Consider the following 27,696-nt stretch of genomic DNA (forward strand, 5'->3'; position numbering starts at 1 on the left):
GTCCGCTTGACCCCACAGGATCCTTCTGTCCAGCCTCTGCCCATTCTGGCTCCTAAGAATTTTCTAGCGTTTTTGAAACCTGCTTCTCAAAACTTGGGGCAAACTCTAAAGCACAGATTCCCTTTGTTCTCCCTCAATTTTTCAGAATTCATAAAGCGTAAGAGAGATCAAAGAATAAAGACAGTTCTTTTATTTCTGCAATACTTTCACAAAGTATCAAGAAACAGGGAAAACATGAGGATAATGCTTTCTGCCAGAGATAGGTAGGCAGATCTATAGATACACCTGCAAAAAGCAAACAAACGAGCTGGAGGTATTCATGAGGATATTCACATGGCTGCTTTAAATGGAACTCTAGCTCTTAGATGTTCTGTACAAAAACAAAAGGAGAGCAATCTCAAGAATAATGATAAATCTTAAAGTGGCCCCCTATCAGAAAGGAAGAAAAGGGAGCATACTATAGCAACACAAGCACATATCAAAAACACAACTGCATTTTTCCATCACAGGTAAGCCTTCGGACCAGGCTCAGAAGTCCTTAAGTAGTTTACGCTATGATTGATCTAGTGTGTATGTGTGTTGTGTGTGTGAGTTTGTGTGTATATGTGTGAGCGTGTATGTGGTGTATGTGTGCGTGTGTTTGTGTATGTGCGAGTGAGTGCGAGAGGAAGTGTATGTGTGAGAATATTTGTGTGTGTGGGAGGTGGAGTGATGCCCCTGTCACCTTCAGCAAGGTAATACAGCAGAAGGACTTAGTTTCTGTTCAGATGATACAGATTTGAATCCCAATTCTAACCACCACTTTTTCAATGCCAAGCAAAGCACCAAACCTCTCCTGTCTTGGGACTTTCCTTTGCAACACAAGGAAAACAATGACATGAACTTGGCTTACCTCATGTGTTGTGAGTCAAGATAACAGAGGTGCCCTGTTAGAAGGAGCCCTGGTCTTGGAACCACAGGACCAGGGCTCAAGTCTTATTTTGCTACATGACCTACAGCAAATTCCTTGGAATCCTGGGTTTCCCCTTCTCTCCTTCTTCTGCCGCAGGGCACCCTGATGGGGATCAAAAGAGGTGACACCTGATATGCTATCTAGGAAGCTGTACCCCACTACACAAATGCCACTGTCACTGACTAATAGAAGGTCATGCATATGTAAGATACTATTGTCTGTTTACCGATAAATAGCAGGCAACTCTGAGTGTTAAACCCAAATTTGATGTCAATCACAGAATCACCACTTTGCCTTCCTCCTCTCCCTCAGGACATGGTTTGTGGACAGCTCTCCACATCAAAACACAGTCTGGGTTCCTAGCAGAACATGGGTGCGAGGAAAACAAGCAGAAGAAAGAAGCGTGCCTGCCACCACTGTGAGATGCTCTATCCTTGCAATGATCCTATCTGCGAGGAAGGAAGGCACAAGGTGGACGGGAGGAATAGCCTTCCTCCAATTCGAGTTGTTTCCTAGTGGTAAGCTCCAATCTACAGGGGACTCTGCTGCTGCAGCAATGCCCAGAACTTATACCCCAGAGCACTCCAGCCTGATGACTCTGCCACCAACTCCATCAGCAGCCTGAGGAACGAGGTGCTATGTAGGAAAAAAGAAAGGAGCAGAACCTGGGACCTGATTAACCTTGTGGCACATGATTAGGTTTTTTTTTAAGTTGAAAACAGCTCATAAGTGGAGTTGATAATTGACACAAATAGCAACTATTGAGTAACTAATGGTCACCATGCCTAAAATAAAAGCCCTCTGAGATCAGAAGGGGATTTTTTTTCTGTTTTGTTTGACTGATGTATTCAAAATGCCAAGAACAGTGCCTCGCATCTAGCAGATGCTCAAAAATACTTATTCAGGGAGTTCCCTTCATGGCTCAACGGTTAACGAACCCGACTAGGATCCATAAGGACGCAATTTCAATTCCTGGCCTCGTAGGGTGGGTTAAGGATCCAGTGTTACCATGAGCTGTGGTATAGGTTGCAGACTCACCTTGGATCCAGTGGCTACAACTCCAATTCAACCCCTAGCCTGGTAACTTCCATATGCTGAGGGTAGAGGATGCCACCCTAAAAAAAAAAAAAAAAAAGTATTCCATGAATGCATGGATAAATAAATGGAAAGACAGGCAGGCAGGCAGATGGATAGATGAATAGGTCTTTTCTGTGGGGTGCAGGAAGAGCTGCACCCAAACCACTCTTATTTCTAAACACCTGCAAAGAAAGTGAGGGATTCCAAAAATCCAATTCATATGCTGTTTTCTCACCAATTGAGGATAACCAGAAAGGCCTGTCTGAATTAGGGGTGGCTGGCTAAAGAGATATGTTATAGAAAAGTAGAATAATTTCTTTCTAATTCTTACCATTGAGCCTATTATATCCTTGGTAGATCACATATATTTTAATAAATCTATAAGAAAGATTTGTAATTACAATTATATTACCCTTGTATATAAATGATGCTATAACAAAATATATATTTTATTGAGTACTTATACACTACAAAAAAATACTTGAAGGTGTTATCTTGGTTGTGTGATTACTTAGAACATTCCCTTTTAAGTCTTTTTATGCTATTAGTTTATTTAACAAGTTTACTTATTTGTGGGTAAATATTTTCACCATTAAAGACAAAGGTAAAGTGGAGTTCACCAGGACAAAAGATCAAAACTTTGCCAATAGCAGAGTTTAAATTAATGTGTTGGAGTTCCCGCCATGGCTCAGTGGTTAGTGAACCTGACTAGCATCCATGAGAATGTGGGTTCGATCTCTGGCCTTACTCAGTGGGTTAAGGATCTGGCGTTGCCGTGAGCTGTGGGGTAGGTCAAAGACATGGCTCGGAGTCTATGTTTCTGTAGCTGTGGTGCAGGCTGGTGGCTACAGATCTGATTCGATCCCTAGCCTGGGAACCTCCATATGCCACGGGTGTGGCCCTAAAAAAGACAAAAAGACAAAAAAATAAAAATAAATAAATTAAAAGCGTCTTTCTGCAATTTACCTTCTATGTCCTGGTCCAGAATAAAACTCAATAGACAGTTACAACTGAGTCTCTCTCCTTATAGACATCCAGGGCTGCCAATCACTGTAATGCATATTTGAACAGCCCTATCTCTAAAAAGCAGCTATCATTAACCCCACAATTACTATCTTAAGCCCTCAAAAGTAAAAAGATTTATTTTAAATGTCTAATTAGCTTTTCAACTTATAATTTATTTACTTTCCAGTTTTCATTGCCAATGCTTTATGATATGTTTTATATATGTGTGTATACAAATATATATAACCAAACATACACACACATTTCATTTTCTGTTACTGAAGTATAAAAGGAAAAGAATACAACCAGTTTTATTTTTCCCTCACAAGTTACTGCAAGCAAATGGCTTTAATTTAAAAATACCAGGTTCACGCATAGTAGGTGCTCAACACATGTGTAGAGTTACACATTAAGAATAAAAAAAGTATAAATAGCACATGGAAACTCAAAGAACTGAGTGTTCAGCCTAGGGAAGAGAACGTGAAGGGGGAAAAAATAATGGTCTTCAAATATTTGAGCAGTCTTTGTGCACAAGAGCAATGGATTTGTTTTACACTGTGTCCAAGGGGAGACCTCAGATAGATGGGAGAAAAGTCTCGCTGAGGCAGAATCAGTTCATCAAGAGGAAAAACAGCCTGTTTGCTGTAGAGCATAGCCTAGAAGCTTTTTTGTTAAATAATAATTACCTCAAAGGCTCCTTTAAGATAGAAAAATTCTGTGATCTTACCACCGATCTCTGTATGTATTTATCCAGATGACATTAGCCAGCCCTGTTGTGGTGTGTTCACTGGGTAGGCATTTAATATCGAATCCCTTTAGATTCTGTAATTTTAAAATTGTAATGTCCTCTCAGATATTCCTAAAATGAGTCTAAGAGTTTTACTTAAAAAAAAAAAAAAAGGGCAAATGACTGTAATAAATGTTTGCTTTATGATCTTCTAGAATATAGTTCATTTACTTTTTATTTTATATATATTTCCTTTTTAGGGCCACACCCATGGCATATGGAAGTTCCCAGGCTAGGGGTGGAATCAGAGCTACAACCACTGGCCTACACCACAGCCACAGCAACAACAGACCTGAGCCATGTCCTACGCCACAGCTCACAGCAACACAGGATCCTTAACCTAATTAGTGAGGCCAGGGATCGAGCCTGCATCCTCACGGGTCCTAGTCGAGTTGGTTAACTGCTGAGCCATGAATAGAACTCCTTAGTTTTTATTTTTTAGTTTTGGCTGCACCCATGGCACATGGAAATTCCAGGGCCAGGGATTGAACCTGCACCATAGCAGTAACCAGAGCCACAGCAATGGCAATGCTGGATCCTTAACCCACTTAGTTTACCAGGGAACCAATAATATAGTGTTTCAGTAATTGATTTCTAGTTTTTATGGAATACCTATTGGACCTTTCTACCTAGAAAGAGGCTTTCCTTCTGCTTTCATTAAGCTGTTCAGGTCCACCTTTCCAATTGTATAGGCAGGGGCCAGATTTCCACATGGGATGTGAAAGGCATCTGCTCCATTCTACAGGCTCATTTCCACCAGGAAGGAAGAAATCATCCAGTAACTTCATACGGCCACTGGTATTTCCAAACGGCCCCTCTTCTGTCCAACCAAGATGAGCTCAGGGGGTTAGAAAAGCATGCGTTTGGAATGAGATGTAATTCATGAATTCCATCCCCTCACCTCCTTTCTCTGAGCCTCAGATTTGCCATCTTTAAGACAGGGCTGGATCTGTGTTTGTCCTGAGCACCGGTGGTGACAAAGACCAAATGAGAGCATAAATATTAATGGAATCCTATAGTGCTCTTCACTGGTGGGGGACTGTTATCCAGGTACATTTTTTAAAAAACTGTAATATATAAACCAGAAACAAGTTCTCTGGTAATCTCGCAGGTTAAGGATCCATCGTTGCGACTGCTGTGGCACAGGTTCGACACCTGGCCTGAGAACTTCCACAAAAAAAAGTGTGTGCGTATTTATGTATATTTATATGTTACGTTATATATATTTATAAATATTTATATATTTTACAATATCTATTATATATATATAAAGTATTAGCAAAAATGTCCTCTTTCAGTGACTTAGACAATAATTAAATGAGTATCATTCCTTTTGACTTTTTCTTAAAAGCAACATTTGGTTTCAGAGCTAGTAATTTGGGATTTTTTTCATTGTCGTTGATAATGTGATGATCTCATACTGTGAGTTTATAAATAAAAAGGCTAAAAGAGGACCGTCTGCTTGTCATAAAAGCTTAAACAATTATAAAGACTGTGTCCTAGCACCTGTTTTCAACTCTATGTGTTTCCTACTGAGGTCCCTAAGTCCTGACGGCCCACTTAAACAATTATAAAGACTGTGTCCTAGCACCTGTTTTCAACTCTATGTGTTTCCTACTGAGGTCCCTAAGTCCTGACGGCCCACCCTGCCAGCTACTTCTCCAGGGTCCACAGCAGCAGACGGCCCCCTTCATTTTCTCATGAACCACTGTTTAGCTCTTTCAACGTGCAAACCAAGTCTGGCCAAGGTACCCCAGGCCTCTATCTCCTCACCATCATCTTTTGCCTGATGATCAGTTTGTCAACTGAATAAAAGCTTAGCCCAGGAACAAATTATTTGTTGGGGTTAATTAAGAGTGTGGAGACCCAAGTAACCTTTAGGGGGAGGACAAAGAGTGGGAGGAAAAACTCTGAATGGCTTTCATATTTATTGGCAAGCGGAGTTCTCAAAATACCAGTCTTGACACAAAAAGACACATGAACCCACCCTCCTGACTCTTCTTAGAGCTTCTCTGCCCCATCCCCAACAAATGCCATAGGATCAAGCCACTTGAAAAGCTGGGGGAGGAGTTCCCGTCGTGGTACAGTGGTTAACGAATCCACCTAGGAACCATGAGGTTGCAGGTTCCACCCCGGCCTTGCTCAGTGGGTTAAGGATCTGGTGTTGCCCTGAACTGTGGTGTAGGTTGAAGACGTGGCTCAGATCTGGTGTTGCTGTGGCTGTGGTGTAGGCCAGCAGCTACAGCTCCGATTAGACCACTAGCCTGGGAACCTCCATATGCCATGGGTGCGGGCCTAGAAAAGACAAAAAGACAAAAAATAAATAAATAAATAAAAAGAAAAGAAAAGCTGGGGAAGGATCACACCTTCAACACCTTCTCCCCACACACCCCCGGCTTGCTCACGCTCTCTCTCTCTCAATCTCTCTCTCTCTCTCTCTCTCTCTCTCTCTCTCTCTCTCACACACACACACACACACACACACACACACACACGATAAGGAGAATCTGGAACATATGCCCAAGCCTCACCTTTCAGTTTCAGTCTTTGGTTAGAAACTTTCTGACAACGAACTCTATCATAGAAATGCATCTTCTTTAATACAGAGTTCTTTTGCAAGGATAATTATTAGCGTATGTGTTAACCAAAGAAAACCACCAGATGACAAACATAGCTCAAAGTACCACAGGGACGGGGGCTGCTTCGCCCTTCTTGGGCTGTGACAGCCAAGGGACTGGTTCCTGAGATTTTTCACCTGAGGACCTAGTCACCAGCTCCTATTCTCAACCTGTTGTGTGCAGAAGGCCAATAGCTTTGCTCATCAAAAATGCAATTTCCCACAGTCAGAGGGCAGCAGCACAAAACTATTTCCTTTCATTGCCAACTGAATTATGTTTGGTAATCTGAAAGCATCATTAATTGGAGAGACACAGACCCAAGAAGGATCAGACCTTCTATGCTGGCTGGGACGCAGACACGAAACCATGTGGCTACAAACGAGCTGACTGCTGCCAGTATATAAAGAAAGGATGCAGATCTTGGGAGCTGAGTTCATAACCTGATATTCGGCTTTGCCTTTTTGACTGTTCTATATGTTCCACCAAAGGATTTCCTTGTCCTGTTAGACAGATGTGTCCACATGCAGTAAACAAGTTCATTATTAACCCCCTTCCTTTGTTAAGAACTTTTCAGTGGTTCCTGACCACCAACCATGTCACGCCTACAATCCTGCCTTGAATGCAAGGCGCCATGAACTGGAAAGAGCACGGCTTTAGAGAGACATGGGCACAGACCCCATCATATGTACTCTTTTTTTTTTTTTTTGGCTTTTTGGCTTTTTGGGCCACACCTGTGGCATACGGAGGTTCCCAGGCTAGGGGTTAAATGGGAGCTACACCCATTTAAATGTCAGCCTACACCACAGCCACAGCAACTTGGGATCCGAGCCGTGTCTGCCTCCACAACCTACACCACAGCTCACAGCAACGCCTGATCCTTAACCCACTGAGGAAGGTCAAGGATCGAACCCATGTCCTCGTGGATGCTAGTCTGGTTCGTTAACCACTGAACCACGACATGAACCTCCCATACATACTTTCTATAAAACAAGACCAATAATACTAAATCGATAGGGCTGTTGGAGAATTAAATGACAAAACAGACATGAACTACCTACTTTATTTTTTTTTTCTTTTTACAACTGCACCCGGGCATATGGAAGTTCCCAGGATAGGGGTTGAATTGGAGCTGTAGCTGCCAGCCTACGCCACAGCCACAGCAACATGAGATCTGAGCCACAGCTTGCGGCAACACCGGATCCCACTAAGCAAGGCCAGGGATCAAACCCACATCCTCATGGACACTATGTCAGGTTTTTAACCAGCTGAGCCACAACAGGAACTCCTGAACTACCCACCTTAAATTATTTTTGCCTCATCTCCGTCATCTCACCCTATTCATCCTATCTGCCTTAGTCCATTCAGGCTGCTATAACAAAAACACCGGAGACTGGTAGCCACCAGTACATAAACAAGAGAAATTTATTTGCTATAGTCCTGGAGGCTAGGATGTCCAAGATCAGGGTGCTGGCAGATCTGGTGTCTGGTAGGGTCCTCTTCTTGGTTCACAGATGCCATCTTTTTGTTGCATTCTCACGTGAGAGAAGGGGTGAGGGAGTTCTCTGGGGTCCCTTTTATTTTATTTTATTTTATTTTATTTTTTGGTCTTTTTAGGGCCGAATCCACAGCATACGGAGGTTTTCCCAGGCTAGGGGTCTAATCAGAGCTGTTGCCGCCGGCCTATGCCTGAGCCACAGCAATGCCAGATCCGAGCCACGTCTGCAACCTACACCACAGCTCATGGCAACGCCAGATCCTCAACCCACTGAGCGAGGCCAGGGATCAAACCCACAACCTCATGGTTCCTAGTCGGATTCGTTTCCACTGCGTCATGACGGGAACTCCTCTGGGGTCCCTTTTAAAAGAGCACTCATCCCATTCATGAGTGCTCTGCCCGCATGACCTGATCATCTCCCCAAAGGGCCTCCTCCAGGTAGCATCATACTGGGGAGTAGGTGTCAACATTAGAGTGGGGAGGGCAGGGGCGATACAAACATTCATTCTATAGCATCACCTTCCTCTATCACCACTTCAACCCCCATCTTGTACAAAAGGCAGGTGGTTTCCTCCCTGTCACCCCCCTCCCAGGCCGAATTAATTCCCCCCACCCCGTGTTTCCTTAGTGCTCACTACCATCTCCCTCCCTCACACTACCTCCCCCCACTCCACCTCTGCTCCATGAAGGCAGCTCTACCATGAACCCCAAGCCCCTGCTTTTGTCTCTAAAATATCACTATACTTTTAATCCATGACATCTAATTAACAACTTCATTGAACATTATCATCTGCAGTTTATGAATTTTGGTCTAGCCTCCCAAACACTAGAAGCTCCTCCAAGGCAGAGATAAATTCTTACACACTTTTTATGGACCCATAGCACCTTACAAACTGTAAGTAAATGATGCAAATACATGCACTTCATAAACTGTAAAGCAGTAGATACATGGAAGATAGTCTTATTTCCCATAAACCATGAAGGCTTAGCTATTATTCATGTTGAGATTTGAACAGTATCTTCCAGTTGGGCAAGGGTAGAAAGTAGGCCAAGAATCCCAACTGGAGTGTCCACATGGGTGTGACAGTGATCAGATGACCCTGACATGATGGTCTTATGCAAAGAAAAAAAAAACAAACACCCAGGCAGTCACTGCTAGGGGGAGGGCAAACCCTGCAGGGCAGCATGTCTGCTTGGAGGCAGACCTCAGCCCCCAGCTTAAGGGTCAAATCAAGGTTTAAATTTTTGTTTGTCTGTTTGTCTTTTGAGGGCCACACCCATGGCATATGGAGGTTCCCAGGCTAGGGGTCCAATCAGAGCTACAGCTGCCAGCCTAGGCCACAGCCACAGCAAGAGCAGATCTGAGCTGCATCTGCAACCTACACCACAGCTCACGGCAGTGCTGGATGCCTAACCCACTGAGCAAGGCCAGGGATTGAACCCGCAACCTCATGGTTCCTAGTCAGATTTATTTCCGCTGTGCCACGCCGGGAACTCCCAAGGTTTAAACTTTAAGAAAAGGAATTCTGGGCAGCTAGGAAGTGAGTCAGGCAGGGCTCTTTGAAAGTGCTAACATCTATAGTGCAGGCAGTTAAAGAACCTCAGCACCACTTAGCTACCAAGTTGAGGGGCAGGCTTTGAACCCAGGCAGCCCCACTCCAGAGGCTGTCCTCTTAAATGCTCACTACAATCCACTTCAAGATTTGGTGTCAGGAATTAGTGGCACAGCAGGCTAAGGATCCACAGTGGCCTGGGTTGGTGCTGTGGTGAGAGTTAGATCCCTGGGAATTTCCACATGCCAAAAAATAAGAAAGGAATTAAAAAAAAAAAAAAAGACATTGGTGTCTCAGCCCAAAATGTCCTAGACCATAAACTATGCAGCCATGGCAGCCAAGGTCCAGGGCTTGAGAGTCTGTATCCTCTATAACCTTGGGAACCATTGTACTTCACCTGGGCGCTCTAGTTTCCACCTTTATACACAACCCTAATCTCTGCCTTGCCTTCTTGTTTGACACTTGAGCTTCCTTGGATTTGATTTTAATTTCATTTTCACCCTTAGTTCCACTCTCTGTTGACCAAGAGCCAGTCATATCCTACACTTCTATTACAAAAACCCAGTACCCCCAGGGCTCTCCTTGCTCAGGAGGGGATTTGAAAAAAAAAAAGAAGGGAGTTCCCATCGTGGCACAGTGGTTAACGAATCTGACTAGGAACCATGAGGTTGCGGGTTCGGTCCCTGCCCTTGCTCAGTGGGTTAAGGGTCCGGCGTTGCCGTGAGCTGTGGTGTAGGTCGCAGACGAGGCTCGGATCCCTCATCGCTGTGGGTCTGGCGTAGGCTGGTGGCTACAGCCCCGACTCAACCCCTAGCCTGGGAACCTCCATATGCTGCAGGAGCGGCCCAAGAAATAGCAAAAAGACAAAAAAAAAAAAAAGAAAGAAAGAAGGAATTGAAATGGGAAACCCAGGCAACAAGCTGGACAAATACAGCACGATTATGAAAGCACTTTGTGGGCTCATGGAGGCCCTGGTTCATCCTAGGCAATTCAAAGGCTGACCTGTGGCAGCACAGAGAACGCAAATCCCTCCTTCTCCCTCATGCTCCCCTCGGTGCTGCTTTGATCCAGCTCTCCACCATCAAGGTACGCTCAAGAAATGGGATGAGGAAACCGAGTCTGCAAAGGGCACGAGTTTATGCCAAATGGCAACAGCACAGTCCTAGCAGCAAGGCATGATGGGAGAGGACCCGTGGTGAGAAAGGGGGTGATAAGTTATCAGACCTGATTGCAGAAAGGGAAGGAGACTCAGCACACAGACCACACCAGATGTGGTGTGCACAAAAAGTCCAAAAGCTGGTGTTATGGGCCAAATGTTTATGTGTCCCCAAAAATGCCTACATTGAAGCTTTAACCCCCAATCTGATGGTATAGGAGGTGGGGCCTTTGGGAGGTGAGTAGGTTAAATGACAACATGAGGGTCATACCCTAATGATGGGATTAATGCCCTTAGAAGAGATATCAGAGCATCTTTTCTCTAGATGTGAGGACACAGGAGAAGGTAGCCATCTGCAAACCAGGAAGAGGGCTCTCACCAAGAACAGAATCTGCTGGCACCCTGATCTCAGACCTCCCAGATTCCAGAACTATGAGAAATAAACATAGGTTGACTAGGTCACCCAGTCTATGGATTGTGTTCTGGCAGCCCGAGCTGAGTGACATCCCTCGTCTGATGGAATGTAGACATTTCAAGTCCAATCCCCACCAGGATCTGCTTTAAAAGTTTTCATCCAAGTGGGTCCCGTGAGATATAACACAGGAAGACAGCAGTTAGTCCTTAGCATCAGATGGGATCCTGGAGTTCATGCATGATGATATGAGTAATATCAAGTGAAAGGATCTTGTAGATACGAAGGCAGAACGTGAAAGGCAAAGCCACTAAAGTGCATGGACCCTCAGAATGACTGGCAGCCCGATGCCCAAGATACATCAGAATCACTCCCTGATGGACAAGAAAGCCCCTACCCACTTGCCAGGTCTGGCTCCGTCTAAGCGGTGCTGGGCACAGCAGTGGTGGCTGGATCACTGACCAAGAAGGAGCTAGGACAGCAAAGAATGATGGCTATTATTAATATTTCTTAAGTGACTGGTAAAAGGAGGAAATCTCCTACTCTCTTAGATGCCAAGGGTTGGATGACAGAGGTAGAAAAAACACCTAGAAGGGAATCTTCATTGCTACTACACTTCTACAGATGAAATGGTTTTCCAGTTTTTTTTTCACCAAAATTCCCAGGGGAAAGATCTGCTGACATCACCTATCACTCTAGGACCAAGAATTAAAACTTAGATTATTGGGAGGTCCTGTTGTGGCGAAGAGGAAACAAATTCAACTAGGAACCATGAGATTGCAGGTTCGATCCCTGGCCTCACTCAGTGAGTTAAGAATCTGGCGTTGCCATGAGCTGTGGTATGGGTTGCAGATGTGGCTCGGATCCTGTGTTGCTGTGGCTGTGGTGTAGGCTAGCAGCTGCAGCTCTGATTCGATCCCTAGCCTAGGAACCTCCATATGCCATGGGTGGCCTTAAAAAAAAGCAAAACAAACAAACAAACAAACAAAAAACCCCTAGATTATTGTTCTGGTTCTGCCATCTACCAGCTATGTAACTTGAAACAAGCCCTTCTAGGCCTCCAAAGCTTAGTTTTTCTCTTCTTAAAACAGAATTGTGTTTCCCTTGCCAGTGTCCCAGGGTTGCTTAATAAGAATGTAAATGTGAACACATTCAGTAAGCTATAAAGTACTATGTCAAAGAAAGGATTTACTTTCATGGGTACCACAAAATCATAACATTATTCCACCAAGTTTAAAGACCCTTTCAGGTTGGTGAGCCTGTGATTTCTTTCCCCAAACAACCACCCAGTTACCATCTTTGGTTTCTTCATTTTCTCTTGTTTGGATGGAGCGTTAAGGGAAGCAGTGTGATTTCATTTTGCTCCCTGAAGCTATGACACACTGGGTGGTTTCTAAACTCTGGCAGCATCTGAAAAAATTTCCGTCTATTTAATTGGCCATCGAGTTCTTAATAGTACCTAGTGTTCAGAATTAATTCCTCTACCACAGAATTACCCAGGACATTCTATGCCTATTTATAATTTTCCCAGAACTCCTTGACTCTTAGGTTTCACTCCAAGTCCCTAGCCTATCTCAACTCAAAAAAGGGTTTTGGTGGCAATTCCAAGACACAGCACCCCAACTGAGCAAAGCAATGATGACCTTGGCAGAGCACAGCAAAGTCAAGAACATGGGAGAAAACTATTTGCATACCTCAGCCACATAATCAACTAGAATGGTATTTGACAACACAAAGATGCTAAGGCTTTTTGGTCTAGAATTCAACTTCTCATTTCTCTTTGTGCACGTATATGTCATGACCCTACGGTAACCAGACTTGATAATCATGAAAGTGAAGTTGTTTCTAGAAACAAGCATTTTAGGGACAAAAAATTAATGCCATCTTATGAGATTAGAAAGCCCCCTCATTGGAGTTCCATCGTGGCTCAGTGGTTAATGAATCTGACTAGGAACCATAAGGTTGTGGGTTCAATCCCTGGCCTTGTGGGCTAAAGATCCAGCGTTGCCATGAGCTGTGGTGTAGGTCACAGAGGCGGCTCGGATCCCGAGTTGCTGGGGCTGTGGTGTACGCCAGCAGCAACAGCTCCGATTCGAACCCTAGCCTGGGAACCTCCACATGCCGCGGGAGCAGACCTACAAAATACAAAAAAAAAAAGAAAAGAAAAGAAAGCCCCCTCATTAACAAACTTGAGTAGCAGAAGTGGAGACTGATCAGTGACTGATGGCTAAAAGGTAAACGAAACTTGCCACATCACGAAAGGTCAACTAGATGGGGAAACCGTCTCATTGCTAGAAACCACATAGACCCATATCTTGTTTGCGGCTCAGAATCACTACATCTCTATTCCCCAGGTTCCCAATATGTAAAACCTCCACAGTTATTCAAGCCTCTCTCTGATCTTTCCTTACATGTTTCCCCATAGCTGTGCTTTTGCTGTACTGAACAAGACAGTCCTCCAGGGACCTTGCAAACCACAAGTCTGTCGCTTCGCCCCCTAGTGGCAGGGTGCGACGCAAGCTGAGAAATCAGAATGAAATCACACTGCTTCCCTTAAAAGCTCCATCCAGCTGGGAAGTTTACAGCTGAAAGAAATGCTCTCTCTACTGAGTTTATAATATCAAAATATAAGCAGACTGACAGGAATTTAGTGTCTTAAGGGAACTTACAAATGTCAGGTCCTTTTCCAGAACAAAAAGTGCCAGAGAGGCTGGATAAGAAAAGTATAGAGAAACGGTGGCCCTCGGAGTTTGGACTTTCTCAGAGGGCAAGTTATACTCCCGTTTCAGGTTCTCCCCACCCCACTCTGAGCCTCTGAGGACAGCACTGAACATGTATGTAAAGCCTTATATTACTGGAGATTCGACAACCGGTGGCTAATCTTCCAAGAAGATCCTTTAACTGTACCATGTTTTTTTTCCCTCCTTTTCAACTTTAATATAAAATATGTCCTCTATTAGGATCATTTTCCCAGCATTTATCTGTCTGGTTAGTAGGTATGTATTGTATGAATTTGCTGGGGCTCAAATGGATTGGCTGGAATTCCTCAGAAAAGGACCCTGTGTAAGAACTTGGAATTGTATTCCATACACACTCATATTCATGAGCAAGTGAGGTGTTGACCCTTTCCATCGAGCACAACTATAGCTTTAAGACATCGGGGAAAATTATAGACTAAAAGAAAAAAAAAAAAACTTATACCCTTGCCTTTGAAGTACCTGCATACTTACCAGATGAATATAGAAAGAATGAGAATCACAGGTAGCCCAAAAGCCAAAACAATATGACTGAGGATTCTGCCCAGACAAGAACAAAAATAGAAATCTATACATGCTTAATTGTGTGTTCACATTTACAAATAATCCAGTGTACACACAAGAGGCACAGACATGCCTCTGCACATATATGTGATATACAGATATAAGTTCAAAGAGATGAGGCCAATATCTTTTTACTAATACAGTTCAGCAAGTGTAAGAACATTGGTCTGCTGGAGCTGAAGAAAAAAGGGAGAAAATCCTATGGAAATCATGAATACTCCAAGAACCTCTAAGGCTCAACCTGAATGCAGACACTTAAGCTCTCCGCTCGGCCATTAAAGCTGGGGCCTAAATTATTGATCCCTTGCCTTTATCAGCATAACAGTCACGTCCCAGTATCGAGATCTAAGTACACTGCAGTCCCTCTGCTGCAGCCACTGAAATAATTAGGAGAAATTCTCATTAAAGGAGAGTGAAAGGTTCAGAGACAGAAGCAGAGCAAAGGGTCTGCGAGGGTGTTTAATGCCTTCCACGAGGTCGAAAGATCAGCGGGATCAAATCCCCGAGCAGTGCCCACAGATGACAGCTTATCAAAGGGAAAAAGTACAAGCAATTCACACATGCGGTGGCCCTCTCTGGTGTGTTTACATCTGTGATGTCTGGGTAGAGTCACACACAGGCTGCAGAGAAATCGCTATCTGTGTTCATGGGGGGAGGGGGGCAGAGCTGTATACTTGGTGTGTCAACAGGGGAATAAGAAAGAGCAAAAGGAAAGAGAAAGAAAGAAAGAAAAAAAAAAGGAAAACAGCCCGAGTCAGAAAAAAAATACATGAAAAATAAATAAAAAGAAACATATTAATAATGGAAAATCCACTGTGGACTCTCTTCAGTTTAATTTATTCGTTCTTTGAAAGTACAAGGGGTCTGGGGAAGAAAGGAAAGGTAAGGCATATGGGCAAGCCAGCACTTTCTGATGAGCTCCCAGTTGGGTTGGCAAAGATACCAGGATAATATATACCGGGATTCAGACACCCACACTAACATAAAACCTCTGCTCCCACGAGGACGACAAGGTTCTCTATTGATTTGAATGCAGATTTCACCAGCCTCTTGCCCTCCCCCACCACTTACAAAAAAAAAAAAAAAAAATCAGCCTTTCACACATGTTCCCAGAAATGGCCCAGACTTATGAGGAGAAAGCCAAAGGACAGAGAACAGCCTTTCCGACACTGTACTGATGGAGGGACAGGGGAAATTAAACATGAAGCAAGCTGGTAAAGCAGCAAAGGCAGAGGGCAGGGATGAACAGAAGCCTCGGGTCCCAGCGCCGGGTGCGGGCACACGCATGCCCGCACATCCAAAGTTGGCCCGTATTTAATGTCAACGTGCAGTCATTTAAAAGAAAAATTCCATCTCACCCCGGCTAATCAGAATTGTTCGAGAGACCATTACCACAAACACGGGGAACATCTGAAATTGATTATTTTTACTTCATTCCGTTAATGAAATCCTCCAGCGACCAAGAACTAGCCTTGGACGAATTTCTACATGATGAAAAGAAAGAAGAAAAAAAAAAACAAAAAACCCAAGAGTAACTAAACTGCCTTAAATTTTTTTTTTTTTTTTTTAAAGAAATCAAAAGGAAAAGGAGACTCTGTCTTTGGAATGTAGGTACATTTATTTTGTGATTTCTGTCGGTGCGGAATAATGGAGCCGGGCTGAATCCGTTCCCACCATTTTGTGCGAGTGGAGATATTAGCATGGGCCTCACATCCCATAAGGAGCGCCACATCATTAAATGTCTTGGGCTGGCGCAGAGGGAAGAGAAATGCGGGATGTCACCGGCTGATAGGGAAGAAGACTTGATGTTATTTATTAGGGAACACTTACCAGAAACTGCATTTTCTCTATTTGCATTAGATACGGCACCGCTGCCTTTGGAAAGTGCACACAGGCGCGCGGACTCGGGCGGGAAGGGAACACTCCCTCCTTACCCCCCCACCCCCACCCCCGCTTTGTTCACGGCCCCCCTCCGTCTCACCCCGCACCCGAGCCTGGGTCTACAGGGCGCCTCACCCTCCACCTTCTGTTCCCGCTCTCTGCTCTGCTCCCTACTCCATTTTTCTGCCCCAGCGTTGCTTTGTCGCTCTGAAAGCCCCTCTCTCGCCCGTGCTCCACCGTGTCAATGAATTCAGCTCAACCCCATCTTCCTTTCAATCCGGACCCCGAATGCCTTCAGTCAGCGGGCTATTGAGACGTCAGGATGCCTACAAGGAAAGGCCATCACACCAAGAGCTTCTAGGTGGATTTCCCCCAAATTCATGAATTACGGGAGTCACACGGGGAGGCAGGGAAGAAGGAGAGCTGACATACATATTTTTTAATCAGAATAAGGGGAAAACGGAGTTAAGGCTTCCAGGGGAAGTGCTGAAATTTTCCACCAGGGGATTGTCCTGGAAAGGGATTGTGTGTGGGGAAGCATAATTGCTAGATCCCTGGCCCCCAAGTTCCTCCCCAGCATCAGCCAGCCATCATCAAAACCATCCGGAAATTTGCTTTAAAGATGCAAGCCTCAGGCCATCAGCTCTCAAAGAGGTCCGAGGCTATTTCCCCTGGATCTCCCTGAGGGTGTGTTACGGTAAAGGAAGAAAACCAAATAAGCCTTTTTTCCGTTGTGGCCGTTCTCAGGAGTCCCAGCCGTGGGGCCCCGGTCACCTGAGGGCAGCGCCTAGCTTCCTCACCGACTGCCCACTGCTTATGGGCCCTCGTACTCTTGAAGCAGTCAAATGTACAAGAATTATCTCCAGCAAAAAAAAAAAAAAAAAAAAAAGGGGCAAGCTGGTAGTCTGGTCTCCACAGTGGCAGCAGCTGGGGAAGCAGAAACAGAGAAAGGGTGTGTAGAGGGCCAGACCCCGAGGATCCAAGAAAAGCTCTCCCAGCGCTGTATCCACAGCAAAAGCCAATCGGGTGGCAGGAAGGGCTGGGAGGCTGTGAGTAGGTGTTTAGGGCTGAGGATACAGCAACGTACTCCCTTCAAGTACAGGGATGTGTGGCGTGAGCTTAGGACAGGATGGGGCGATAGACCCACAGACTGGAGGTCAGAGCGGCAGTGCGTGTATTCCAGAGAATTCCATTTCTGGAAAGGAGTACTGGAGTTGAACTCAGTCCCTACTTGAGACGACTTATTCTCAGGGAGAAGAAATAGGAAGAGAATAAGGATTTCTGTGAAACAAGTTTTGCTCACCTGCCATACCCCCATCTGCTAGAAGAGTCAGCCCTGCCCCCCCATATCCTCTGTGCATCTATTAGGGGGCACCTCTTACCCCAATCCCTTGCTCCCAACTCCCTAATGCAGCGGCCTCTCCCCCACCTAAAGAAAGTGGCCGAGTGTAATTATGCAGAAAGCACCACTGGAGCTATATCAATAAGACAGACGTCTGTTGTATCATTCTCTCTCAGTAAGGCATTTCTTCTCCCCAATTGCTCATATAGAATCATAGCCTAATAGCATCCCATTAACATAATTGCCAACACAACTAGTGTTCCGTGTCTCAGAGCCATTTACTTACTTTACCATAAAGAATACCAAAACAGCCCTAAAATCACAAAGAGGAGGAAAGATGAGGGGTGGGTGCTGGAGAAGGCGAGAGGAAAAAGTTCCCCCCTGTATATTCCCTCTGCTCCCCAGAATGGGGTTCCAAGATGATAAACACAGGAGTGCCTCTCTCATCTGCAGGAATCGTAACACAGAGCCTTCCTACCAGACTCCCAAGCAGACGTGTGCTAAAATCTAAACGGATTCTGCCAGGCGAAATGAAATTCCCATTATTTTTAATTAATCCTTAATTAAAATATATTACTCCGCAGATTCCGCAAATCTCTCTTAATATGCAAATGCGGCCCATTCAAGGATATTTACATATCATTAATTAAAACGGCACATTCTTTCAGTCTAACAAGCTGAGGGGCTGTGGCTGCTGCCACATTGGCGCGAGGAGCCCGTCCTGGCAGTGCCAAGCTCATCTGATAAAAAGACGTCAAGCGTTGGCCGCGTCTGGGGAAGGTAAGGCGAAAGGGGGAGAGTGCATTATACTTTGATGCTCTCTAGAACAGAACAAGGTTATCTTGGGGCTGTGGCCAGGTGCTTCTGGCAGGGCTCTGAGGCTCTGTTATCTCCACCTACCTCAAGATCACCTCAGGGCCCAGGCCAGCAGGGCCCGGGTTGGGAGACCATGCATTTCTCCATCAAGCAACCATGAGTCATGGTGGAGGTGGGCTGGCTGGAGGAGGATGCTGGCATGGGAGACAGGATCTGTACACACTTGTCCGATTTTCCCCATAGAAGCAAAGTCTCTCTGAGCCTCAGAGTCGACCCCCCCCCCAACCCTCCCAAATCAAGACAAAATCAGGTTTGGTGGGGAAAAACGAAAATGGACACAGCACACCAATCCCTTTACCAACTGCTTAGGTTAACAACAAAGGATTCCTGTGGGGGCGGGAAAGCCTCTGGGGTGGAAGTCTTTGTGTTTGATTTCACAGAGCCCTGTAAAGGCAAGTTCAGGACCATGTAGCAAAAGGTTGGGGACAGATGATGGTAATGATGACACAGTTCCCTACCAAAAGGTAAAGGGGGGGTGGGGTTCTCCTAGGAAAAGCACACGGAAATGGACATCAATCACTATTTCCACAGACAAGACTTATCAATCAGGGAGAGACCCGCAAACAGCACTCTACCCACCCCCAAAATCGGGGCCGGGGGGGAGGGGGCAGACATCTGTGTATGGCCAGAGGGACAGCCTGCTGGCCTCAGGTATTTCACTATCTGGACCACCTGAGACTAAGACAAGCCTGGAGTATAAACTGCACTGACCATAAGCCTTATTACCCCAAGACCTCTGGAAACACCTGCATCTGAGAATCCCACTCATGGAGATGGGGCTGCTGGCGGCTGGCTGGGCCCTCGTACCAGCTACTTGACTCACTCCTGCACACATCATTCAAATCTGTGCCTCAATAAAATTACACTGATTATATACCACGTATATTTTTGTGGTCATTTTTTAATAGTTGAAAACAAAAATACGAAATCCTTGAATGCCAAGGGTCTCCTGTGCGTAACTGGAAAACTACTTATCAAATCATGACAGAGGTCTTGTCCATATGAAGTCTTCAGGCTGGAGTAGTGACCCAGAGGGTCTGCGATACAGCTCAATGGCCATGCCCCGAAGCTCCTGTCTTGGCCCAAATGCCCTCTGCTTCACTGTACTCTCCACTCCCATCAGAGTCAGAGTTATTGCTTTGCCAATATTTATTTTTTCAGGCTATAAACTTCTATAGGGAAAGGACCTTAGCTGAAACATTTGCATTGTTTTTGCCTTAGCTCACCGCCATGTAAAGACAGGGACTAAAGACAGACACATGGGATGATCAAAATGAGATCAGTAAGAAAAAGCAAGTGTCACAAGACCAAGGGTTCATGAAGATGGCACCGTTGGCCTGAAAAAGCCTTCAGAAGAGCCGCAGCATTTGCAAAAAATTAACCAGTGGGGGCAGAACCATCCCAAGACAGATGCGATCTCAGCCTCTCTTTTTAGGGTGTAGTCTAGTGCTTAAAAGCAAATCCAGGTTCAAATCTCAGCTCTACCCAGGCAAACAGCGTGACAAAGACCAGTTACATAAAATCTCTAAGCCTTAGTTTATTCATCTGAGAAAAAGGAGAATTAATGCCGTTCTTGAATGTATTTCTGTGAAAATAAAATAATCTAATAAGGACCTCAGCACATAAGGACTCAACAAAAGGTAATAATTATTAAATTATTATTTAGTGTTACTTTGCGGGGGGGAGGGGGGGGCGGGCGTAAAAATGGCAGGACCTTAGTCCGAAATCTCTTCTGATTTTAAAATCCAATGAGGAGTTCCCTTCATGGCTCAGTGGTTAACGAATCCGACTAAGAACCACCAGGTTGCGGGTTCGATCCCTGGCCTTGCTTGGTGGGTTAAGGATCCGGTGTAGCTGTGAGCTGTGGTGTAGGTCGCAGACGCAGCTCAGATCTGGCGTTGCTGTGGCTGTGGAATAGGCCGGTGGCTACAGCTCCGATTAGACCCCTAGCCTGGGAACCTTCATATGCCATGGGTGCGGCCCAAGAAAATACAAAAAAAATAAAAATAAAAATAAAAAAATAAAATAACATCCAATGACTCTTAGGCATCTTCTCATTCCCATCCTTCACCCTCCATATTTATTCCAGGCCCTCTCCTAGGCATTATTTACTGACAGTCTTTGAAACTAGTCTAGGGACATTTTCATTACTAGAATAGCAATAACAAAAGCCCCACAGTTCTACTGAGCTTATCAAGCTGCAGAATATCTGCTCCATCAGCCAGAATCTGTTATCAGGCTTCTTAGAGCTATCATTATTTCATTTTTCTTTCTCAGACTAATCTGAGAAACGAACACACTAGTACATTAGAACAACATAAGCATTAGCTAAATACATCGCTGAGTTGTTGAAACCTTAGGCATATTTATACACAAAAGCATCAAATAAGAATAATGATAATAACGGACTTAAGCCTCCTTTTAGCATTCACAATGTGTCCACTGAAGGCAGAAAGGAACAGAGCCTTCTTTCTTTCCATCCAGCTTTTGAAGCTGTTGGGAAGAGCTGAGCTGCCACATGGCACCTGAGAAAGCCTCAGGAGAGTGGCACTAAGTTAGACACAGACCCCAAGAGGATGGCAAATGGGGACCTCCTCTGGGCGGTCAGGCATCCACAGGAATGGTGAACAGTCCCCAGGAGTCACATTCCCAGAGCTTCTCAGCTCCATTCCCTCCTGAGCTTGCCCCCAACTGAGGATCCCATACCCTAAATTTTGTGGCTGCCTGATGTCTTTGAGATATTACAATTTTGATTAATTTCCTACATTATGAGTCTCACCTTACCAAGGCCAAACCATAAGACTTTACCCAGAACATTCCCCTACAACTAGCCACAGGCAGATGAAACAGGTTCCACCAACTTGCTGAAGACGCCCAAGACTCGGATTTGGAAGAGCACCAGTTGCATTCAGAGGATTCGATCTCTTAGCAGCCACAGTGTTGAGGCACATGTTTCTTTAGGGACAGAAGTGGCTGAATCACTGGCATCAGGTACGGAATGCCCTGGTTGCCAGCAGCTGAGGCAGAGGTGTTCCCAGGGGAAATGCCTCAAGGATGCTGTGGACACAGGCTGCCAGGCCCTCCAGTCATTCTGTGAGTCAACCAGTGTCCCATGTTTTTTTAACCTTTTAAATCCAAGATCTTTTAATAAACTTTTCATGCTTCTTGGAGTATCCAGAATGTATGATCTTTAGTGTACCTGAAAATTCTGACCAATATTAGGGCTGCACTCATGGCATGTGGAAGTTCCCAGGCTAGGGGTCAAATCAGAGCTACAGCTGCCGACCTACACCACAGCCACAGCAACACTAGATCTGAGTCCCGTCTGCGACCTATACCACAGCTCACGGCAACAACACCGGATCCTTAACCCACTATGTGGGGCCGGGGATTGAACCTACAACCTCATGGTTCCTAGTCGGATTTGTTTCCCCTGTACCACAACGGGAACTCTGAGATAGTCAATTCTTTCTGCTCAGACAAGAATTCTTTAAAGTAAACTACACAGAATTCATTACAGGATTGGAACTCTATTGACTCTATTGGAACTCTATGTGACTATCATATATAGTCCTTCTCTCCCCTTACCCGTGACAAAAGGTCTCTTTTCTAAGATTGAACAACACAAATTCCAAGTCTGTGCCATCATGAAGCACCAGAACAATGCAGATGGACATCCCTCATGATGGGGGTTCAACTCAAGCCCTCAAACTTAATACACTTGCTGGTGACCAGTGTTGGCACTGCTGCCACCTGTTATCAGAAGCAACTTGGACATGTGACCAGGGGAACAACCCTCCCAAAATCCGCCCCCAATCTTACAAGGAAGACATGGAGCCTCAAACGCTCAAGACATCTGGACAAGGTCCCCAGCTGGTTAATGTCAGATCATAGAGAGAAGGAAAGATTTCATGATGTGAGGATGAGGGGAACCTGGACCTTCTAAACCCTATGGCCTCAGTTCATCCACTTCCACTGAGGCATCTGGGTACTTCTCTTTGCCATACAGCTACCCACCTTGGTTATATAGATTAACACCAATTCATAATGTTCCCCACATGCAAAGTGGCTGCCAGCTTCTGATTGACAGTGCCGCCTTTTACTCTTTCAGGATTTACCCTGTCACGAATGGGGAGGCTATCTTGGCGAAATCAGCAGGCATGACCCAGCAGGTGCTCAGATTCCCGGACACAGGACAACCATCTAACTTTCTTCAACCCTCGGCTTCTGGGAAGAGTAATTAACTAACACGTCATCTGATTAGTCATAGCTGTACTCTGAAAAGGTGGCCTAGGGTTCACCCCACACTCACCTGGCAATTGATATTTTACTTAAGGTGCCAACACACTTCACCATACTTCGCTAACGTAATTATTTGCATGGGACTATGATGGATAGGATATCATACCAAGAGCAATACATTGAGGAGCGCTCAAAAAGGTGTTTGATGATCTCATAAATGTTTTAATTGCTATGACAGACAGGTGCAATCATCTCATTAAAGGTAAGTATCTTTGATATAGCTTTACTTTTAAAGAACACACAGCGTGTCAATGATAAGTATCTTCACCTTCAGAGCCTAGACCAGGCAAGCTATGGGCCAGAGCCCAGAGCCCAGAATGTCAGAGGCTCTACCTTTCGTGAACAGTAACATATTATTACACTAGGTCATGTTGTACCCATAGGGAGAGAGGCCCCACTAAGATGCCTTCTGCTCTGTCCAAATCTCAAGATAAAAAACTTACAGGAAAAAAAAGAGAAAGAAAAACTTCAGACTTGGCTGCAGTCAACCTTTCGGCTGACACATACTAAGGCTGTGGCTTCTGCGAAACATCTGAAACTTTCAAAGCTGCCCAGGCAGGACATCTTTTCACAAGCTGTGCTTATGTTAGCACCAGTGCATTTCTCTGATATCATAGTCAATTTGAAAACATTTGTGTTTTAGAGATGTAGTTCTTTGTCGTAACACAGTCATAAAAGGATAAGGGAGGGAGGTAGTTCTAATTTAGGAGGAAGAATGACTTCTGATCAAAGTCCTGCACATTAACCCTCTCCTACCCAGAGAAAATCAGTATACACGCACATTCATATGCATGTAGAACATAGAATGCCACATCTTCACGCCACACAGGGATAACAATGGGGAAGAAAGAGTGATCGTAATAACCAAGCAAACAAACTGCAGACAATTTCGGAAAAGGCCAGTGCAGCTTAAGTGTGGAACAAAGGCATCCAGCTGCCACTCAGCTGTGCAGGAGACCTGGATCCAGGGGATGGTCAATATCCACACTCCTGAACCCCATGGTAGGTTCGAGGGGGTGGGGGGACCCCAGGTCTGTCTGCAATGAACTAAAGATGTCTCCTCTGACCCTGAACCATCATGCATGACACCAGATCACCACAACTGACCTTGGAAACTCACCATTGACTTGGTACAGGCAGCAGGATGCACTTAGGGCTTCCTAAGACTTCAAGGTGTCCTGTAAAAGTCCTATGAACTCTGCCTAAACCCTGTCTCCTAGATGGCCTGAAGTCTGGTCACGATGAAAGTTCCAAAACCAGACTAAGGAGGTATTAAAAAAAGACTCCTTCTGGGAGTTCCCATTGTGGCTCAGTGGTTAACGAATCTGACTAGGAACCATGAGGTTGAGGGTTTGATCCCTGGCCTTGCTCAGTGGGTTAAGGAACCAGCATTGCCGTGAGCTGTGGTGTAGGTTGCATACGAGGCTCAGATCCCACATTGCTGTGGCTCTGGTGTAGGCCAGCGGCTACAGCTCCGACTAGACCCTAGCCTGGGAACCTCCATATGTTGCGAGTGTGGCCCTAGAAATGGCAAAAAGACTCCTTCAAGTCTGAGGGGAATTGATTGGATTGGATTTAGACAGTATTTAGAAAACATTCAGACAACTGATGCTCTCTGTACGAGTTTATTTTTTTTAGGTCTTCAGGTTTTTCTCTTCTACTCTGTAACCAACCTACCCACCCTTGCTTGAAAACATGAAATGAAAAGAGTTGATACTACTTCTTTTGAATGTCCTATGAGGTGATAATGCTTATGTACACATTAACTAACACCAAAAACAAAATTACAAAGGTCCGTATAAGAAATGGGCTTAAGGGAATTCCTGTTGTGGCACAGAGGGAACAAATCCGACTAGGAACCATGAGGTTTCGGGTTCAATCCCTGGCCTCCCTCAGTGGCCTACAGATCCGGCATTGCCGTGAGCTGTGGTGTAGGTCCCAGACTCGACTCAGACCTGACTGTGGCTGTGGCATAGGCCAACAGCTGTAGCTCCGATTCAACCCCTAGCCTGGGAACCTCCATGTGCCTCAGGTGAGGCCCTAAAAAGAAAAAAAGAAAAGAAAAAAGAAGAAAAGAAACAGGCTTAAAGTGAAATTGACCACAATCCCTGGACCACACTCAGGAAGCAGTCTCTGGGCTCTTTCTGTGGATACAGAGATCTCTTGGACATAAGCCCCTGAGGCTATGACCCCTCATGCCAGAAGGAACATCCTTCCGACAGCTGGGAGAGAGGGGCCTCTGCTGGCTTCAATCACAGATGCTCAAACACGGGCAGCCCTTTTCTTTCTGACCACTACAGGTGCATAAAGCACAAGAAAATGGCAGCAGAGGTTCAATTTATGAAGACTGGATAGCCCAATGAGGAAGAGTTGGTGGATATTGAGAAAACAGAGAAGAGGTTTTCTCCTCTTGGCTACTTTCAACCTGTGTTGACCTACATAAGGTAAACAGGCACAGCAACACGCAATGTGTTTGCCTCCAAATGTGCTCAGCTGTTTGAATGTGGCAATGATCTGGTTGCCCTCCCGTGGCAGAAGCATCCTGCAGCTATTAATCAAGGCACTTGGCTCCACAGGTAAGGTAGGTAACCCTTGTGCTGAAGAGAATTTGTGGGGAGGAGTATATAAATCTTTGCAAGGGAATTAGTAGTATCAACAGCTGATGCATTATTTATTTAGAGGCACAGACCACAATCTGTATTATTGTTAGAACCAAAATGAAATACTGTACTAAAAAAACAAAATCGTGTGCTTGGTTTTCAAAGCTCACTGTCTAGCAAGTATGCTGCAGTGAAGGGTAACGTACATCAAGGCAGCCCTGCTTTGTCAACCAAGAAAAGAAAGTGATGGCAGCAGACAGCAGCACAACCACTAAGTGTGACCTCCATGCAAAACCACTTCCTTCTTCCTCTGCTGATATTGCCTACAACTGACTTAGGTTTCATCTAGCTGATAGGATGACAAGGAACAAGAAGTTAATGTAAAGGAAGCTGATGTAATTGGCAGAGGTCCTTCTCTTTATCCCAAGAGGAGATGCCTCAATTGCCTTGATCTTTCACCAATTTCTCCACGCAGGTGTTTTGAGTCATCTCAGCACCACCATGCCAGCAGCAGCTGAGAGGCCTCCGTGTCCTGGCAGCTGCTTTTCAAACCCAATGTGAAGTTCCCCAAGGCTCCAAGCCCCGGCATGTCCCATGTAGGCAAGGTCCCCAAAGGCCTCCATTCAAAGCCCAAACCAGTTTTTCAGGCTTAGACAACATTCCCTGATATATTAAAGCCAGCTGCAATTCTCTTCCAGTTTGCTTAAACTTTGTTTTCTACCAGAACAGCATTTGTTTCTCCCCAACCTCTTCCACCAGTCAAAAGGTTTTGGTTGCAAACAACAGGAATGGACTCTGGCTCACCTACTAAGGAAAGGAATTTATTGGCCAGATACGCAGTGCCTCAAAGAATCAACAGGAAGTCGGGAGAACCAAATTCAGAAACATAAGCCCAGGCAGCTGAGACCACAGCCACGGTGCTACCATGGGAAGTTAGTTAGGAGAGAGACACCAAGCTGCTGGCTTAGGGGACCCAGACTGGCCACAGCCATCATCCTCAACTCTGCCACCATCTCTATCATTCTGTCTCTCTGCTCCTCCCCCCCCTCAAAACTTAAGCTTGGGCATGTATTTCCCACTGTAAGGGGAGAAGAGGGTCTGAGCCTTGGGAGGCAGACTCTGCAGGAGCCTCTCAGTGGCAAGAGGACATTCGTTCCTGATTCATCCCCTGCTTCCTTGGTACAAATCCCAACTTCCCTTTAGTCAAAGGACCCCTCTGGTTCAGCAAAGAGCCTGACAGAATAGAAATAGAATATACAGCACATGTCCGTTCCTGTATAAGGTACTTTGGGAAGACAAGGGAAATATAAGCTATCGCTGCTGTTCTCAGGAAATTTAGGCCTGGATATAAAGGGAGGAGGGGCTATAGTCCCAAGAAGGAGGTGGCAAAGAAATGCATGTTCTAGGCACATAGCTTAAAACAGAAAGATCTGTGGGTACCCCCTCCTCAGAGACTGGGAGGCAGTATTTCAACGGGACCTTCATCCATCCCCAGCTGAGATAACATGAATCAACATGTGGCTTCAAGTCTGGACACATTCCTGGGATAATTTCTAGAGCCTGAAACCACAAATGTCATTTCCAACTCTTTAGAGAAGGAAACACCTCCACAGTGTCCACATCACACTCTTCAGGGGTAGGGACAGAGGGACGCTGACAGAAACCACACCTGCTAAGTGCCTCCTACCCACCGTGTGACACAAGTAGCAAGTATGATTGCAATCGGTCCTCCAAAAGTCTTGGAGAGGCAATGGAGTAGAGGCTAAGGGTGAAGGTTCTGGGAATTAGAGAATTTAAGGTCAAATCCTGCCTCTGCTACTTAGTAAGAGTGCGCACTTGAGCAAGTTACTCAATCCCTTTGTCCTTTGGGTCCTCAGCTATAAAGTAAGCATAGTAAGAGCCTCTACCTTGAAAGGCTGGAGTGAACATTCACATAGAGAATACATGTAAAGTGATTATAACAAGTACTTAGTATGTAGGCGCTCAATAAATATTGGTTATTATCATCATAAGGTAGCTATTAAAATGCCCATTTTACTGATCAATAATCTGAGGTTGCAGAGGCTAAATATCCTACCCAAGGTCATAACGTCAGACCTCATATGCAGAAATGCAGCAGAACTGGCATGTCAAACTCCAGTTGGACTCTAAAAGCCAATGTTATTTCCATGACACCATGCTGTGTTCACATGACGATAACGGTAAACACACTCGGGGATATGAAGCTGCTGTCCAGAGCAAAACCTGGAGTTCCACAGCTGTGATGCTGAGCAATTATCCACATTAATAGATCTCTAGTATTTCATCTCTAGTGATTATC

General features: G+C 45.1%; 1 protein-coding gene across 5 annotated transcripts in view; it reads right to left on the reverse strand.

The window, feature by feature from the left end:
* The window catches only part of PBX1 (PBX homeobox 1), a 348,477-nt gene that overhangs the window by 219,685 nt on the left and 101,096 nt on the right, over positions 1-27,696 (reverse strand). The gene's annotated exons all lie outside the window — the stretch shown is intronic.

The sequence above is a fragment of the Phacochoerus africanus genome, chromosome 6, assembly GCF_016906955.1.
Source record: "Phacochoerus africanus isolate WHEZ1 chromosome 6, ROS_Pafr_v1, whole genome shotgun sequence".
Lineage (NCBI taxonomy): Eukaryota > Metazoa > Chordata > Mammalia > Artiodactyla > Suidae > Phacochoerus > Phacochoerus africanus.